The sequence below is a fragment of the Piliocolobus tephrosceles genome, chromosome 4 (assembly GCF_002776525.5).
Source record: "Piliocolobus tephrosceles isolate RC106 chromosome 4, ASM277652v3, whole genome shotgun sequence".
NCBI classification, from domain to species: Eukaryota; Metazoa; Chordata; class Mammalia; order Primates; family Cercopithecidae; genus Piliocolobus; species Piliocolobus tephrosceles.
In genome coordinates this window covers 132,657,753-132,675,198 of record NC_045437.1, presented here as the reverse complement: position 1 = coordinate 132,675,198, position 17,446 = coordinate 132,657,753, and the positions used below count along the sequence as shown (strand labels likewise).

The window sequence follows — 17,446 nt, the reverse complement described above, 5'->3', positions numbered from 1 at the left end:
CTTTCCTCGGGTGACATGTTGTTATTGGCAGAGTTAGGACCTGAGCACATGTACCTCCTGGATTATATTTTGTGCTACTGCGACCTAAGAGCCTTTGCAGAACTCAAGATGGAATGATGGTCAAAGTGCCTCTCAGCCTGCAGGCACAATGCTCTTCCTTATTTGGAGAAAACTCAGTGTGTCTCAGCAGCCCCCTCTGCTGTCAAAAATTCCTAGCTCAGTCTAGCAGAGCGGGCTTTGGGGAAGTGAGCAGGGAGGAGAGGGAGCACAGAAGAAAGTAGCATGAAGAATGCTGCTATGGGGAAACCCGTTTGTAACCTGGAAGTGATTGGAAGAAATCTTGCAATAAGATCCTTAAAGCTGGATGACATGTGGAGGAAATCTACATGACTGCCTCCTGGTCTGGAGGAGGGAATTTGTTTTGTTTTGTTTTGATACAGGATGTTGCTCTGTCACCCTGACGAGAGAGCAGTGGTGTGATCACAGCTCACTGCAGCCTCCAAATCCTGGGCTCAAGCGATCCTCCCACCTCAGCTTTCCGAGTAGCTGGGACTACAGGCGCTTGCCACCCCGCCCTGCTAATTTTTAACTTTTTTGGATAGAGATGAGGGTGAGGGAGATAGGAGATGGGGGTGAGGGAGATAGGAGATGGGGGTGCGGGCATTGCTTGCCTTGTTGCCCTGGCTGGTCTCGAACTTGTGAGCTCGAGCAATCCTCTCTCCTTCATCTCCCAAAATGCTGGGATTATAGGCGTGAGCCACCATGTTTGGCCTAAAGGAGAGAATTTGAACAAATCATTTCACTTCCCTGGGCCTCAGTTTCCTCATCTGAACAAGGGCGATAAGGACACTCTCCCTTTCCTTCCCCAGAAACTATTTTAATAGTCTAATTAAATAATGGGGATGGTGTTATCAATGTTTTGAACTCCTGATTCCCAGTTGAGATGTATCATACAATTTCTGCTAACCAAGGAGAGATGTGTTCAGCTGCTTCCAGAGGGACAGAGGCAAGAAAAACTTACAAGGGAGGTTGAGGCTGGCCTCATGCCTAAATGAATTAAAGCCAGGTGGCCACTCTCTCATTTATATATTCATTCCTTCACTCATTTATTCAGCTTACTTTTATTGAGCACCTCTTACATAACTGAAACTGTGTAAGTAGTGGTGATATATCAAATTAGACATAGTTCTTCTTATGTCGATGGTTCTTGCTATGTTTCCCTGAATATTTCCTTTGCCAGAGATATCCTCAACTAGCTGTCACAGTGCACAAGTACTTTGCCTGGGTGAAACAATAGTAGCTACCAAACATTGAGAGTTAGCTATGTGCCAGATACGGTGCTAGGCTCTTCCCATGTGCTGTCTTGTTAAACCCTCAAACCACAATGTGATACTTTTTTTTTTTTTTTTTTTGAGAGGGAGTCTCGCTCTGTCGCCAGGGCTGGAGTGCAGTGGCCAGATCTCAGCTCACTGCAAGCTCCGCCTCCCGGGTTTACGCCATTCTCCTGCCTCAGCCTCTGGAGTAGGTGGGACTACAGGCGACCGGCACCTCGCCCGGCTAGATTTTTGTATTTTTTAGTAGAGATGGGGTTTCACTGTGTTAGCCAGGATGGTCTCGATCTTCTGACCTCGTGATCTGCCCATCTCGGCCTCCCAAAGTGCTGGGATTACAGGCTTGAGCCACCGCGCCCGGCTATCTTTTTTTTTTGTATGTGTTACAAAAAACTAACTTTAAGATTTATTTTTGTAACTTTTTTCAACAGGGAAAACAACACACTCCTCAGGGAAAGGTGAGGGGTTGAGAAGACAGGCCCTGGGTAAAAATTCTTAGGATAGCACCTGGAGTTGAGAGGCCTGCCTAGGAGAGAACACAGGCCCTGCCACACCACCACAGGGCACAGCTGCTGTCTGGGGTCAGCAGACCAGTTCACACGCCACGCAAGGTTGCTATAGATCCAAGTCATAAAAATCTTCCAGCTCATCATGAAACAAGTCCCACTCATCTTCAGAGTCTGTTAGTTCGTCGTCCCCACCTGCAGCCAAAAGTATAAGCAACATCTCGCCCAGCTCAAAGGTGACAACCTCTTCTTCATGTTGTCAAAGGGGTTGCTGTTCTCTCTTTCCTCAATGAGTTCCCAGAAGTGGTTCCTTCGTTGGGCCCGGTATCTGCTTGATGTTCCCATTTTCTGTCTCTGTGGCTCCTCTCTACGGCCATCAGGATACGCATGCTTGTAAAAACAGTTCCCTCCAAATGGGCAGCTCCCACGTCCTTCATCAAAATACCTGCACGCCTTGTTGCTCATTGCCTCCTTGTATTTCAGAATGAGTTTCTGCTTCTCTTCTTTCTCCTCCACCCAGTACTCACTTGGAATGACAAAGTTAGATGTGATCCGGCATTCTGGGCAGGACTTTATGATCTTGCTCTCAAATTGCTTAGCACTCCTCCACTTGCGAATGCACTTGAGACAGTAGGTGTGGTTGCAGTTGGAGAGGATCCCAAAGCGGCGCTCGCTGGGGTTGGCTTTCTCATAGACCACCTCCATGCAGATCCCACACACCATGTCCTTGCTGCGCTGCACAGCAAATGAGAGCTCCATGTCCTTCTCATGGGCCTCAATGCACGATTTGATATGCTGTGATCTCTGGGCAGCATCCATCGGATGCAGGACCTGCAGCCCACACATGTCACAAGAATCTCCGTGGAGATACACACAGTTCTCCCCGTATCGGCACTCTCCCACTGCAGCATAGGGGCACAGCTGCTTCTTTGTCTCCACGGTGGTTTGCTCTTTCTCTGATTCTTCCTTGGTCACTGAGCCCTGCAGGGGTGCTTCAGTGCAGGAAGGTGCAGTACCGCCACAGTAGGGTTGCCCAGGAACAAACTCAATAGCATTCACCCAGTCCTCTGAACCTGCTCCTACAGTTGCAAAGTTTGAATTTCTTGACTCAGCTTCGCCTGTATTCATTTCAACAAGTGGTCCAACTATCGATGAGAGACTTGAGGAAGCAGCAAGGGATGACTTTGTAGTTAGCTCTGTAGCAGTTGCTTCTTCCTGTTTCAATGGCTTGCTATGTTCATATCTGCAGCGGTCTCCATAAATACAGTACCCTTGCTGAAAATACTTGCACACTACACTATACGGACTGTCAGAGAGGTCATGCGAGTAGCGACAGTTGTCTCCTTCCTTACAAACCCCATGCATAAAATACCTGCAGGTGACCTGTTTAGTCCAGCCGCAGCCGCTGCCGCCGCTGCCGCCGCCCCCTCCGCCCGCCCCCAGGGACTGGGCGGTGACTGTGGGGATCGGGGTGGGGGAGGCTGCTGTCGCCGCCGCCGCTGCCGCTCCTGCTTCTGATGTTGTGGCTGTTGTTCCGGGAGCTGCAGCCTCCGCCATTACTGTTTATCCCACACAGCAAAGGCCCCGGAACTTCCGGGATCACATAGTTCCGGTCCGGCTGCGGGGAGAGGACGGCGAGGCCAGGAGAGGGGAGGGGAAGGACACTGAGGCACCCGCTCCGTCCCCGCCTGCTATGCCTCTTTTTTTTTTTATTTTGAGACGGAGTCTCGCTCTGTCACCAGACTGGAGTACAGTGGCTTGATCTTGGCTCACTGCAACCTCTGCCTCCCTGTAAAATTCTTTTTTTTTTTTTTGAAACAGACTTTCACTCTTGTTGCCCAAGCTGGGGTGTAATGGCGTGATCTCGGATCACTGCAACCTCCACCTCCCTGGTTCAAGCAGTTCTCCTGCCTCAGCCTCCTGAGTAGCTGGGATTACAGGCGTGCGCCACCACACCCAGCTATTTTTTTGTATTTTTAGTAGAAACGGGGTTTCTCCATGTTAGCCAGCTGGCCTTGAACTCCTGACCTCAGGTAATCCGCCCGCCTCAGCCTCCCAAAGTGCTAGGATTACAGGCGTGAGCCTATGTAGATTATACAATTAACATTTTTTGACACTTGCTTTACTACCTGTCTATCCATTCCTCTCTTTCTCCATCTTATTTTTTGATGTATTTCAGAGTAGGTTGTAGACATCATGTGCTTTTCCCCAAATACTTCATCATGCACATTGTTAAAATTCAACATTGGTGTACTTTCTTTCCTTTGAGGTAAGATTTACTTATGATGAAACACACAAATTTTATGGGCCGTTTCCTGGGTTCTGACAAATGCATTCACCAGTGCAATCCAAGCTCCTTTTCTTCACTTCCCCTTCCCTTTCCCTCTCCTCTGCTCCCCTCCCCTCCTCTCTCTTTCCTTTCCCTACCTTCCCCTCCCCTTTCCTCTCCTCCCTTCTCCTCTCCTCTCCTGGGGTGGGGTGGGGGTAGGGGAGGGGGGGGGGGGGGGGGGGGGGGGGGGGGGGGGGGGGGGGGGGGGGGGGGGGTGGGGGGGTAGGGAAGGTGCGGGGGGTGGGGTGGCTATCCCATATATCCCATAGGCAGTGTGCCCAGAGTAGCCATGTTCTAATTTTTTTTCAGCATAGATTAATTTTTCCTGTTATAGAACTTCATGTAAACTTCAGTGTGTAGTTTTTCTGCGAGGCTTCTTTTGCTCAACGTAATGTTTCTGAGATATGCCCGTGCTGTTGTGAGTACCAATTATTTGGTCCTTTCTATTGCCAAGGGTGGTATGAATGTACCACTGTTTGTATTCCCATTCTCCTATTGATGGACACCTGAGCTATTTCCAGTTTTTGGCATTATAACAAAGCTGTTATAAATATTCTTATACAAGTCTTTTTGTGGATGTATGTTTTTATTTCTCTTGGATAAATATCTAACAGTGGCATTTCTGGAATTTCTAGCATAGGGGTATGTTAAGTTTTGTGAGAGACTGCCAAACCTTTTCCCAAAGTGGTTGTGCCCTTTTATACTGTCACCAACGAGGTAAGCAAATTCCAGTTGCTCCACATCCACACTAATACCTGATGGTGTCAGTCTTTTAAAAAAAAAGTAGCTATTCTCATGGGTATGTAGTGGCACCTCATTGTGAATCACATATTGTTTTTATAATCAGAACAAAAAGCTTTATAAAAAATAAAACAAATGATGCTAAGGAAAAGAAAGACAGGACTGGAAGTAAATGAAACAAGATTAACAGTTCACTTCTCTTGAATTTCTTTTTTGTCCTACTTTGCTTGTTTCCAAATTGTCCAAACTAAACTTGCATGTCTTTTATGTAGATGAAAACATATTTGTCTATTTAAAAATGTACCCACAATAGTTAATACATTATTCTGATATAGTTCAGTGACATTTTAGTGGTTGGTGACTTTAATGTGACAACTTAAAAAGTGGTGGGTTTTGGGCCGGGTCCGGTGGCTTACACATGTAATTCCAGCACTTTGGGAGGCCGAGGCGGGCAGATCACCTGAGGTCAGGAGTTCGAGACCAGCCTGACCAACATGGAGAAACCGCATCTCTACTAAAAATACAAAATTAGCCGGGCATGGTGGCACATGCCTGTAGTCCCAGCTACTCGGGAGGCTGAGGCAGGAGAATCACTTGAACCCGGGAGACGGAGGTTGCAGTGAGCCGAGATCGCGCCATTGCACTCCAGCCTGGTCAATAAGAGTGAAACTCCGTCTCAGAAAAAAAAAAAAAGTAGTGGGTTTTGAGCCTGGGCTACATTTAGGCCTTACTTGTAAATAGTCTATGAGATTGAGAGAACTGCTTTCTTTGGGCTTTGGTTTCTTCCTTTTCTTGTATAAATGGATTGGAATAGATACCAAGTCCTTTATCAGTTATAATGAAAATATGTGCAAAACAGTAGGCTCTTGAGAAAAAAAGAAATAGGACAACTAAGGTTTGGTGGGGAACAAAGGCTCACTGCCTAGGGGTTTCAAGCTGAGTAAAAGAGTCATTTGCTGTGGAGCCCATGGATGAGGTCTAGGGCCACAGGAGACTGTGGGGTGTAGTGCAGAGAATGTGAACTTCAGTCAGATAGTCCTGGGTTCAAATCCAGACAAGAACTTCTTCTCGCTCTTTGATCTTGGACAAGTGCTTTAATCTCTTTGAATCTCAGTTTCTGCATCTGCTAAATGAAGATAACAGCACCCTTAGGCTCTTGACTTGTGTGTGTTTGAAATCAGAAAATGTTTATAAGCATTATCATTTATAGAAGTCCTCCAGACAGTATTTTCTCCTGGAATGTAGTAAGCAAGTGATAAACTGGGGGAGAGGGACTTGAAGTGGTGGGGAATGAAAAGGGACCAGAGGGAAATTTAGAAATACGAATTATGGGCCGAGCACAGTGGCTCACTCCTGTAATCCCAGCACTTTGGGAGGCTGAGACGGGTGGATCACCAGCTGCGTGTGGTGATAGGCGTCTGTAATCCCAGCTACTCGGGAGGCTGAGGGAGGAGAATCGCTTGAACCTGGTAGGTGGAGGTTGCGGTGAGCCGAGATCGCACCACTGCACTCCAGCCTGGGAGACAGAGCGAGACTCCATCTCCATATATATGTATGGATTATGATAGCTTAAAGCAACGCTAGAGATTATCTAATGAATACCCTCATTTTGCAGAGGAAAATAATATAAGGTCTAGGATTGATGACCCATGGAGTTGGTGGGAGGGCTGATGTGGGGACCAAGGTTTTAAATTTTCCAATCATACTATATAAGCTTTCAGTTAATTCACAGTTTGACCCTGGCCTGGTGTCAATCAGAGGAAGTGGAATTTTTCCTTGCACATCCCACTAGGACCACTCGGCTTGGGGATTTTTAAATTCTGTAATCAGCAAGTGAACAGACAGAAGCTGTCTAGGAGACTTGTCAGTGGGAGATTTAACACTTCTCTTCAACTCTGTAAATTTTGCCAGCTAAAACAATAGGTATAAAAACCATGTTGTCAGCTGGGCGCAGTGGCTCATGCCTGTAATCCCAGCACTTTGGGAGGCTGAGATGGGTGGATCACCTGAGGTCAGGAGTTCGAGACCACCAATGTGGTGAAACCCCGTCTCTACTAAAAATACAAAAATTAGCCAGCTATGGTGGCAGGTGCCTGTAGTCCCAGCTACTCGGGAGGCTGAGAAAGGAGAATTGTTTGAACTTGGGAGGCAGAGGTTGCAGTGAGCCAAGATCATGCCACTGCACTCCAGTCTGGGCGACAGAGCAAGACTCCATCTCAAAAAAAAAAAAAAAACCCAAAAAACAAATACCCACCCCCCCCAAAAAACAATTGACTTAGTTTCATCCTGGAGCTGCTCAATATATTTGACTGTGATTTTTCCCAAACTCAGGCACCAACTTCACTGGAATGTACAGGTTGCCCACTGAGGAATTTTCTGTGTATTAATTTCATCTAAGAGGAGTTTCCTATATTGTCCTGGGTTGCAGACTGAGACTTACTTTGATAACTACAAGATTTTCTCACTTTCAGAAGATAATGAATACGCCTGCCATATTAATTCACCCTAATCAATTTCTTTTAAGGTTGTTTACCACTAGCAGGGTGGCATTAACTTTTCTGCTTAATTTTAGAAAGAAAGATTTCTTTTCACAAAGCTAAAAATAAAGAGCAATCTCTTGGGTGATTTTGCTGCCTGAGGGAAAGAAAAGAAATTAAAGGAAAAATCATGCTCCAGCTTGAATTTTCTTTTGCTGCTCAGCTGAACCACTGTAAGAAGTCTTCCGGTCGAGTGTGGTGGCTCACGCCTGTAATCCCAGCACTTTGGGAGGCTGAGGCAAGTGGATCACTTGAGGTCAGGAGTTCGAGACCAATTTGGCCAACATGGTGAAACCCCATCTCTACTAAAAATACAAAAGTTAGCCAGGCATGGTGGCTCACACCTGTAATCCCAGCTATTCTGGAGGCTGAGGCAGGAGGACTGCTTGAACCCAGGAAATGGAGTTTGTAGTTAGCCGAGGTTATGTCACTGAACTCCAGCCTGGGTGATGAAGTGAGACTGTCTCAAAAAAAAAAAAAAAAAAAAAAAAAGAGGAAAGAAGTCTTCTGTCCCTGCACACTACACACCTGCCCAGACTTTGCAAAGAATGCTCATGTATCAGCAGGAAGTAGGAATATTTAACTATGCAGGGGAAGGCTATTTTGACAGGAGGATTTTAACCTGGACTCATTCACCTCTTATGGGTAAACCTCTTAGGAAACCTCTAAATTTTCCAGGATGTTTGATTGTAGAAAAGAGTAAAAGGACTCTAGGATGCTATGAAGGGAGACTGTGAATCCTTCTCTTTTCTTTTCCCCTTCCCTTCCCTTCCCTTTTCTTCCCTTCCCTTCTCTTCCCTTCTCTTTTCTTTCTCTCTCTCTTTCTTTCTTTCTGCCTTCCTTCCTTCCTTCCTTCCTTCCTTCCTTCCTTCCTTCCTTCCTTCCTTCCTTTCTTTTTTCTCAGAGTTTTGCTTTTGTTGCCCAGGCTGGAGTGCAATGATGCGATCTCGGCTCACTGCAGCCTCCACCTCCTGGGTTCAAGCGATTCTCCTGCCTCATCCTCCCTAGTATCTGGGATTACAGGCGCCCGCCACCACGCCCAAATAATTTTTTGTATTTTTAGTAGAGACAGGGTTTCACTGTGTTGGCCAGGCTGGTCAAACTCCTGAACTCACATGATCCAGCTGCCTCAGCCTCCCAAAGTTGCTGGGATTAGAGGTGTGAGCCATCACACCCAGCTCCCATCTTTATACATCCCTTAGGACCAGGGTAAGCTTTACGCTGGAAAGAACAATTTCTACCAAGCTCCTTCAACCCAAGGCATAGAAAACACAGAAGAAACATTGATGCATTCTTGTGCTTTCCAACACAAATTTATTTCATAGAGTCTTTGCTACTATAAAGAAATTCTTTGAAGGCAAAACATAAGAGAGCTTTGTTCATAGAAAGTCTTTTCTTCCCTTGGCTAAAGGCTCCTTGTTCTTTTGCTATCTCTACTCCCTGTTTGGACAGCTTTGTTTATATGACAAAGTCAATATTGTACTCCACTTACTGACACTCGTTATGGTAGGGAAGATGGAGTTGTAACTGGTGGCCCCAAAGGCAATGTGGCAGAACAGAAATGCCCAGAACTTGGTCTGATGCCATGAATTCAGGTTCTGGTTTTGCTAATGACTCCTCAGACCTCAGCATCATCAATCATATCTAAGAAAAAGATTTTGCATTTCATAATGCACATGAAACATTTAATACATGGACAGTCATAGAGTTAGTTCCCAGTAAAATCTAGCTGTAGTGGACATGAAAGTTTGTTTTACCAAATGTTTTCTTCCTTAATAGGTATGTGTGGTAGGGGAACTGGACTCTTGTAGGAACATGAGAGAGATGGTTGCTGAAAGTGGGAGAGGATGTAGGAAAAACAGTAGAATTTTGAGGACAAATATTGGCTGGTTCTTTGTCTGAGGGCTGACTGTTTAGCTGTGGTCACTGTGTGATGTGATAGAAATGTAGTGGACTTTGAGGAAGACAGATTTGGGCTCTAGTTTCTATTCCGTTGATTTCAGTTGTGTGTAACTTTGTGTAAGCTTCTTAATAATAGCTCTCTAATAAGCTTGTTGTGAAGATCAAATGAGGTAATGTAGAAACAGATTTAGTAGAGGGACCGAAGTTTCTTGTGCCCTTCTCAGTCTTCCACACCTGGTATTCTGAGAGTTTGATTGGGACACTGGAAAGGACTCCATTCCCCGTGTGAAACCAACCCCTACAGAAGAAATTAAGGCAGTGTGAATCATGAAGAAGTTGGCAGAAGCCTAAGAAACTGAAGAGGTGCTGTATTTGGGGTTGCTAACATTCCTCACAAGTGGATTATTCTATTCACAGATTAGCACCAATAATAAATAAATCCCATTGAAGGGAATGGCTGTAATTGGTTCCTAGTGTTTGCTTTGGGATAAAAGTTGACCCATCTATTCTGAGAATAGCCTATTTGAGGCAGTATCTACAATTTGCGCAAAGGAACTGATATATATGTGAAAATTCACTCTTCATCTTGGTTGTGGAGTCTGTGGAAAGCCCACTCAAGCAATCTGGCAGATTTTTGTTTATGAATCCATAGAGTATTTTGGTACCATGTGAATACCAATTTCATGCACAGGTGTGCACATGCAAGTGTGTGTGTGTTGGGGAGACAGCGAGAGAGTGTGTGAGTTTGAGTTTAAAATCATGATGCAGCTGGGCGCAGTGGTTCTCGCCTGTAATCCCAGGACTCTGGGAGGCTGAGGCAAGAGGATCACTTGAGCCCAGGAGTTTAAGACCAGCTTGGACAACAAAATGAGACCCCTGTCTCTACAAAAAAATTAAAGAATTGGCCTGGCCCAGTGGCGTGTGCCTGTGGTATCAGCTACATGGGGAGGCTGAGGGAGTAGCCCAGGTCAAGGCTGTAGTGAGCCACAATCACACCACTACATTCTAGCCTGGGCAACAGAGTGAGACCTCACAGGAAGTAGCATAGTCTCTGTCTTTATTTATTTATTTGGTTATTATTAATTTTTTTTTAAAACAATCTCTTTTCTTTATTTTTGCTTACTCTTTCATCCTTAGAGCCCCAAACAGAAGCTGGTATGTGCTTGACACACAATACATACTTGTTGAATGAATGAGTGAATGAATGGAAGTATGAATTAAAACATCATGACCTGTATAACAAATAATAACATATCAAAATACGTAAGACATGTAAACACAAAGATAAGAGTGGTTATTATTAATTTTAAGACAGAGTCTTGCTCAGGGTGGAGTGCAGTATCATGCTAACGGCTCCTGCAGCCTTGACTTCCTTGGCTTAAGCGATCCTCCCAAATCGGCCTCCCAAGTAGCTGGGTCTTAGACACATACCACCATGCCTGGCTGATGTTTAAAATTTTTTATAGAGACAAAGTCTCATCATGTTGCCCAGGATGGTCTTGAACTCCTGAACACAAGCGATCCTCCTGCCTTGGCCTCCCAAAGTGCTGGGATTACAGAAGTGAGTCACTACTCCTGGCCTCACTTAATTATTCAACTGGTGTTAACTAGGTACTGATGATGAGCCAGGTACTGCGCTGGGATGATGTTAAACAGATCAGATGGTACTGCCCTCTCTATCTTACAGATTTTTCTCTTCTTATTGTGGTAGGCAAAATCATGGCTCTCCAAAGATGTACATGTCCTAATGCCCGAATCTGTGAAGATGCTATCTCATGTGGCGAAAGGAGACTTTGAGATGTGACTACATGAAGGACCTTGAGATTGTGAGAAGATCCTGGATTATCCAGATGAGCTCAGTGTAATCACAAGTGTTCTTATAAAGGAAAGGGGAAGCCAAGGACCAGAAAAGAAGATGAAGCCAGATGTGGTGACACACGCCTGTAATCCCAGCACTTTGGGAGGCCAAGGTGGGTGGATCACCTGAGGTCAAGAGTTTGAGACCAGCCTGGCCAACATAGTGAAACCTTGTCTCCACTAAAAATATAAAAATTAGCTGGGTGTGGTGGTGTACACCTGTAGTCCCAGCTCCTTGGGAGGCTGAAACAAGAGAATCTCTTGAACCCCAGAGGTGGAGGTGGCAGTGAGCTGAGATTGTGCCACTGCACTCCAGCCAGGGTGACAGCAAGATCCTGTCTAAAAAAAAAAAAAAAAAAAAAAAAAAAAGGAAAAAGAGAAAAGGGAGAAAAGGAGATGAGACAGGGGATGCAGAATGATAGGGAGAGTTGTAAACCAAGGCCGGCCTCTAGAAGCTGGAAAAGACAAGGAATGGATTCTCCCCTAGAGCCTCCAGAAGAGTACAGGTCTCCTGGCCCCTTACTTTTAGTCCTATCAGACTCATTTGGGACTTTTGGTCTCCAGAACTACAAGAGAATACATTTATGGTGTTTTAAGCCATTAAGCTTCTGGCAATTTGTTACTGTTACAGCAGCAATAGGAAACTCATACACTCGCCTTTTCACTTCAGCAGTTTTCAGTTGCAGGCCTTTTTTTTTTTTTTTTTTTTTTTTGGTCGGGGTCTTTCTCTTTTGCCCCGGCTGGGGTGCCGTGGCCGGGTCCCAGCTCACTGCACCCGCCGCCTCCCGGGTTCACGCCATTCTCCTGCCTCAGCCTCCCGAGTAGCTGGGACCACAGGCGCCGGCCACCTCACCCAGCTAATTTTTTGTATTTTTAGTAGAGACGGGGTTTCACCATGTTAGCCAGGATGGTCTCGATCTCCTGACCTCGTGATCCGCCCATCTCGGCCTCCCAAAGTGCTGGGATTACAGGCTTGAGCCACCGCGCCGGGCCTGCAGGCCTTTTTTATTGTGAGTTTCCAGTGGTTGGTTCAGCAAACAGGAAATGGGAAGTTTTCCAGATGACAGAATTGTGTTTTCTCCAGAAGCTCTGCCTGTTTTATGTCTTTGAGCCTGTGCCTGGACTTCCAATGGACTGTAGGAAGTATTTAATTCATCTCTTTTCTCACCTCCTGGTACCATGCTGGGTGCACTAAATGTCTAGCACTTAATTTAGGAGATGTACACTTGACTCAGGCCCTTTCTGCAAACAAGGTAACTTTCATGGGAAGTGGCTTTTCTATTACTTAATAAATTTAAATATGCGTAACTACTTTGTTCCTAGCAAAAATGGTTGCTACAAAGTGCTGGTGCTGTATTCACATGTGCCATGTATACATCAATTTTTCTTAGACCCAGAAAAATGGTACAAATGTTGTATGCAGGAATCTTTCTTAGATGAGAAAGAAAATCTGGCAGTTCTAAACTCTCAATATTTACCTATTCTTGTGCTTGTCTGAAATAGTAATCCTTATCATTTTTGTTGGAAAATTTCCTCTTACGAATAGAGAATGCTGTTTCCTAATCTTTCACACTTAATTCTGTGGCCTTTGTCTCTTATCTGCTGGGCAGAGAGAGGTCAAGACTGAGTGAGTAAAGCAGGAAATAGCTACCAGTCTTTGGAAGAAAAAACTTGAGCATGAGAAGGGGAGATCCATATTCTCTGACTTCTTGACCTAAGGCCAGAGATAAACAGTTTCTTCCGTTCATCTGATGTTTAGAGATCCTTATAAAAGTGAATGTCTTGACCAGGCATGGTGGCTCATGCCTACAATCCCAGCACTTTGGGAGACTGAGACGGGAGGATCACTTGAGCCCAGGAGTTTGAGATCAGCTTGGCCAACATGGTGAACATCCCCACACATCCCCCACTGTGTCTACTAAAAATACAAAAATTAGCCAGGTGTAGTGGTGCATGCCTGTAATCTCAGCTACTCGGGAGGCAAAGGTTGCAGCAAGCCGAGACTGTGCCATTGCCCTCCAGCCTGGGCAACAGAGTAAGACTCTGTCTCAAAAGAAAAAAAAAGTGAATCTCTCTCTCTCTTTTTTTTTTTGAGGCAGAGTCTCACACTGTCACCAAGGCTGGAGTGCAGTGGCGTAGTCTCGGCTCACTGCAAGCTCCATCCACTGGGTTCATGCCATTCTCCTGCCTCAGCCTCTTAAGTAGCTGGGATTACAGGCGCCTGCCACCACGCCCGGCTAATTTTTTTTGTATTTTTAGTAGAGACGGCGTTTCACCCTGTTAGCCAGGATGGTCTTGATCTCCTGACCTTGTGATTCACCTGCCGCGGCCTCCCAAAGTGCTGGGATTACAGGCGTGAGCCACCGCACCCGGCCTGAATCTCTCTTTTTAAAAGGTGCTAGCTGAACATGTTGATTTCATGCTATTTTTGAAATCTAAGGAATAGAAAGTTGAACCTTTTGAAATGGCTTACACAGCTCGTCGGGACCTGGCTGGCTCTTTTCCCTACCTGTCCTTATCTCTCATTATTCTGCCTCATACTCTTCCAGCCAAATTCAGTGTGGAATTTTCTGTTTCTATAAAATGCTGAGTATCTCAAGCATCTTAGCCCACACCTGACTCAGCCTGAACCATACTTTCTTTTCTCCTTTGTCCCCCTCAGCTTTACCTTCTGACTCCTACACGAACTTCAGCTTAGAGGTCACATCCTTGGGCCAGTTCTCTGTGATACAGCACACTGAACTGTCCCCCTGCAACTCAGCTCTTAACAAACTCTATCCCTGGTGCCCTCTTGCTGTCTTCCTCCCCTGCTAGACTCTAAGCACCAGGAGAGCGTTGCACAGAGGCCCGTGTCTTTTTTGTTCATTGCTTTCCCCATCATGGCTGGCACTTCCTTCTAACAGACTGGCACTCTGCCCATAGAACAAATTTACCTCAGTCAGCCTTTTATACACCACCATTTGTTTTAATTGCACAGTTGTACATGACTGAGCAAATGGTGAACGGGTACCTGTAATCAAAGAGTCCAGAGATTTTAAGCACTTTCGTTCATTTCTGGAGCAGTCACTGAGCCTTGGCAATAGGTAATTTAAATTCTGGACAATGAATTTTCAAGCCGCTTCAATGGCTACATTTTGAGAACAGCAGAAAAAAACCTGACCCTTTGATAATTAGACAGAATCAGTTTTCATAATTCTACTTTATGCTCTAGAATGGTTAGCAAACTTCATTACCAGCAGCCTGATAAGAAAGCTTTTAGCTTCTAATATAGATCTTGTGAGTAATTTCGATTTGCAACCCAACTAAAGCCACTTTGTGTGGCAGTGTTTCTTAGACAAGATGATCTTATAGTTTCATCATTATAAATAATTTCAAAGTAGGCGCAGGAAAAAGCATGCCATTAGCATCTTGTCTATGTATATTTGATCCAGAGAAAGGACAGCTGACTGTTGGAGTTGAAAGCAGCCACCATAAACCCCTATAACCTAGCAGCCTGCATTTGCTGAAATTGTAAATTGATATCTTTTCTTTCGCTCCGTATATCTGGAACATTGCCAGAACCCAAACAATGCTTAGTAATTAAGGAAAACGTATCTTTAAGAAATTTCCAGGACAGACATGTGACTTATTATCTGACAAGAGCTCAAAGCATCCTGGGCTTCTCCCTTTTCTAACACTCATAAATTACTTGTCAATGTCTCTCTAACCCACGGTTAAAGCCTGGAAGCTCCATCAAGACAGAGATCATGTCTGTCTTTGCCACTGAATCCCCAGCACACAAAGGAGGCACTTCATAAATATTTGGTGGATGGATAGCTGAATGACATGGATGAATGAAATTCCAAAGTGATATATTGGTATATATGCATTTTTATCTCTGGCAGCTCAACCTAACTCTGTTCTGAGTTAAAACTCTATTGCTTATTTGGAAAATTGCTCTGCATCTGCTTCAGTTACTATGAATACATAATAAACCAGCCCAAAACTTATGGCTTAAAACTCAACAACATCTTTTTTTTTTTCTCCCTCACAAATGTGCAGTCTGAACTGGGTTTGGTGGAGAAAACTCATTGCTGCTCTTCTTTGTGTTGGCTGGGGTAGGTAGGAGAATGGAGAATAGAAATATTTGAATGCTGCTCCTAGCCTAGGCTAGGAGCCTTGAATGGCGAGGGACTGGATCAAGCAGGGCTCCTCAAACATCTTTCTCAAGCTTTATGTGATGTCACTAAGTAGTCTTTCCAGAATGGTGGCTTCAGGGTAATCAAACTGCTTACATGATGACTCAGGGCTCCAGAGATGTGTGTACTAAGGACAGAGAAAAAGCCACATGGAATTTGCATTTTTTTTTTTTTTTTTTTTTGAGACAGAGTCTTTCTCTGTCGCCCAGGCTGGAGTGCACTGGCCCAATCTTGCCTCACTGCAACCTCCACCTCCCGGGTTCAAGCAGTTCTCCCTGCCTCAGCCTCCTGAGTAGCTGGGATTACAGGTTCCCACCACTATGCCTGGCTAATTTTTATATCTTTAGTAGAGATGGGGTTTCGCCATATTGGTCAGGCTGGTCTCAAACTCCTGACCTCAAATAATCTGCCCACCTCAGCCTCCCAGAGTGCTAGGATTACCAGCGTAAGCCACCGTGCCTGGCCCTTTTTTTGTTTTTTGTTGTTTTTTTTTTTTTGAGACAAGGTCTTACTGTATTGCCCAGGCTGAGTGCAGTGACACGATCACCGCACACTGCAGCCTCGACTGCCTGGCCTCAAGCAATCCTTTCACCTCTGCCTCAGAAGTAGCTGGGACGACAGGTGCACCATGATGCCCAGCAAATTTTTTTTGTAGAGATGGGGTTTCACTGTGTTGCTTAGGCTGGTCTTGAACTCTTGGACTCAAGCAATCCCCTTGCCTCAGCCTCCCAAAGTGCTGGGATTACAAGCATGAGCCATCACGCCTGGCCTGTATTACTTTTTGTGATAAGCCTCTCAAGTTGCACGGCATCCTGCCATTGCCTTCTATGTCTTTGAATAAGTCATTGTGGCCAGCCCATAATCAAGGGGAGGTCGAATTAGACTCCACCTTTTGTGGGAGCAATGTCAATGAACTTGCAAACATGTTTTAGAACCTTCACTCACCCAATCACTGTTCTGGAAATTTGAAAGAACCTGTAATCAAAATCGATAAAGTTGAGACTTGAATCCTTATTCTGAATGAGACAGGAACTGCTGTAGAGAGGAAAACCTATTAGATTGGCACAAAAATAATTGCAGTTTTTGCCATTACTTTTAAGGGCACAAAACCCAATTACTTTTGCATCAACCTTTAGAATATCATTGTCACTTCTTACATACAGGGATGAAGATGAAGGTTTGAAAGAGGATCCTTCTCACAGCAATGTAAAGCAAAGCATTGCAAGTCCTCAAAAGGGCAGAATTCTGAGCTGCATGTCTGTTCTTTGAATGGGTGCAAGTGGGAATCTTGCAAAAGGGAGGAGACGTAACAGATGATGTCAATATGGACATGAGTCGGTACACGCTTTGCTTGTATTTCAAGCTTGTGCCCTCATTGCTTCTTCACTCTGTTCTGGCTTGTCCCCTCTGAGGACAAGCTGGTTAGAAATTTGCCACTGATTCTCCATTTGCCATTTTTAGACCTTATTTCCTTAGCTCCTCCCACAATTGTGTAAAGTATCATTTCTATCATAAATTTAATAAACGTTTTATTCCATAATACTGGTAGTGCTTTTGTTATCTGATTGAATTCTGACTAAGAAGAAAACAGCTGGCCAAGTGCAGTGGCTCACCCCTGTAATCCCAGCACTTTGGGAGGCTGAGGCGGGTGGATCACCTGAGGTCAGGAGTTCAAGACCAGCCTGGGCAACATGGTGAAGCCCTGTCTCTACTAAAAATACAAAAATTAGCCGGGCGTGGTGGTGGGTGCCTATAATCCTAGCTACTTGGGAGGCTGAGAATTGCTTGAGCCTGGGAGGTGGAGGTTGCAGTGAGCTGAGATCATGCCACTGCACTCCAGCCTGGGGACAGAGTGAGACTCTGTCTAAAAAAAAAAAAAAAAAAAAAAAAGGAAAACAGCATCGTATTATTTTAGAAAATATTCTTTTTTTGGCATATGTAGCTTGAATGGTTGTTCGCTATCTGCAATATGAAGCTTCAACTAGGATGGCAGCTATAAGCCATGGGATGATTTAAAACCTAATGGTGCTTCCAGAACACTTTGCAGTGACCACTGTTAAAATAA

General features: G+C 44.9%; 1 pseudogene across 1 annotated transcript; it reads right to left on the bottom strand.

Moving 5' to 3' along the window:
* Window positions 1-1,888: 1,888 nt before the first annotated feature.
* Window positions 1,889-3,527, bottom strand: LOC111547174 (annotated as a pseudogene). The gene has a single exon (XR_003309452.2). The product of XR_003309452.2 is annotated as an E3 ubiquitin-protein ligase makorin-1 pseudogene (transcript).
* Between the last annotated feature and the right edge of the window lie 13,919 nt (window positions 3,528-17,446).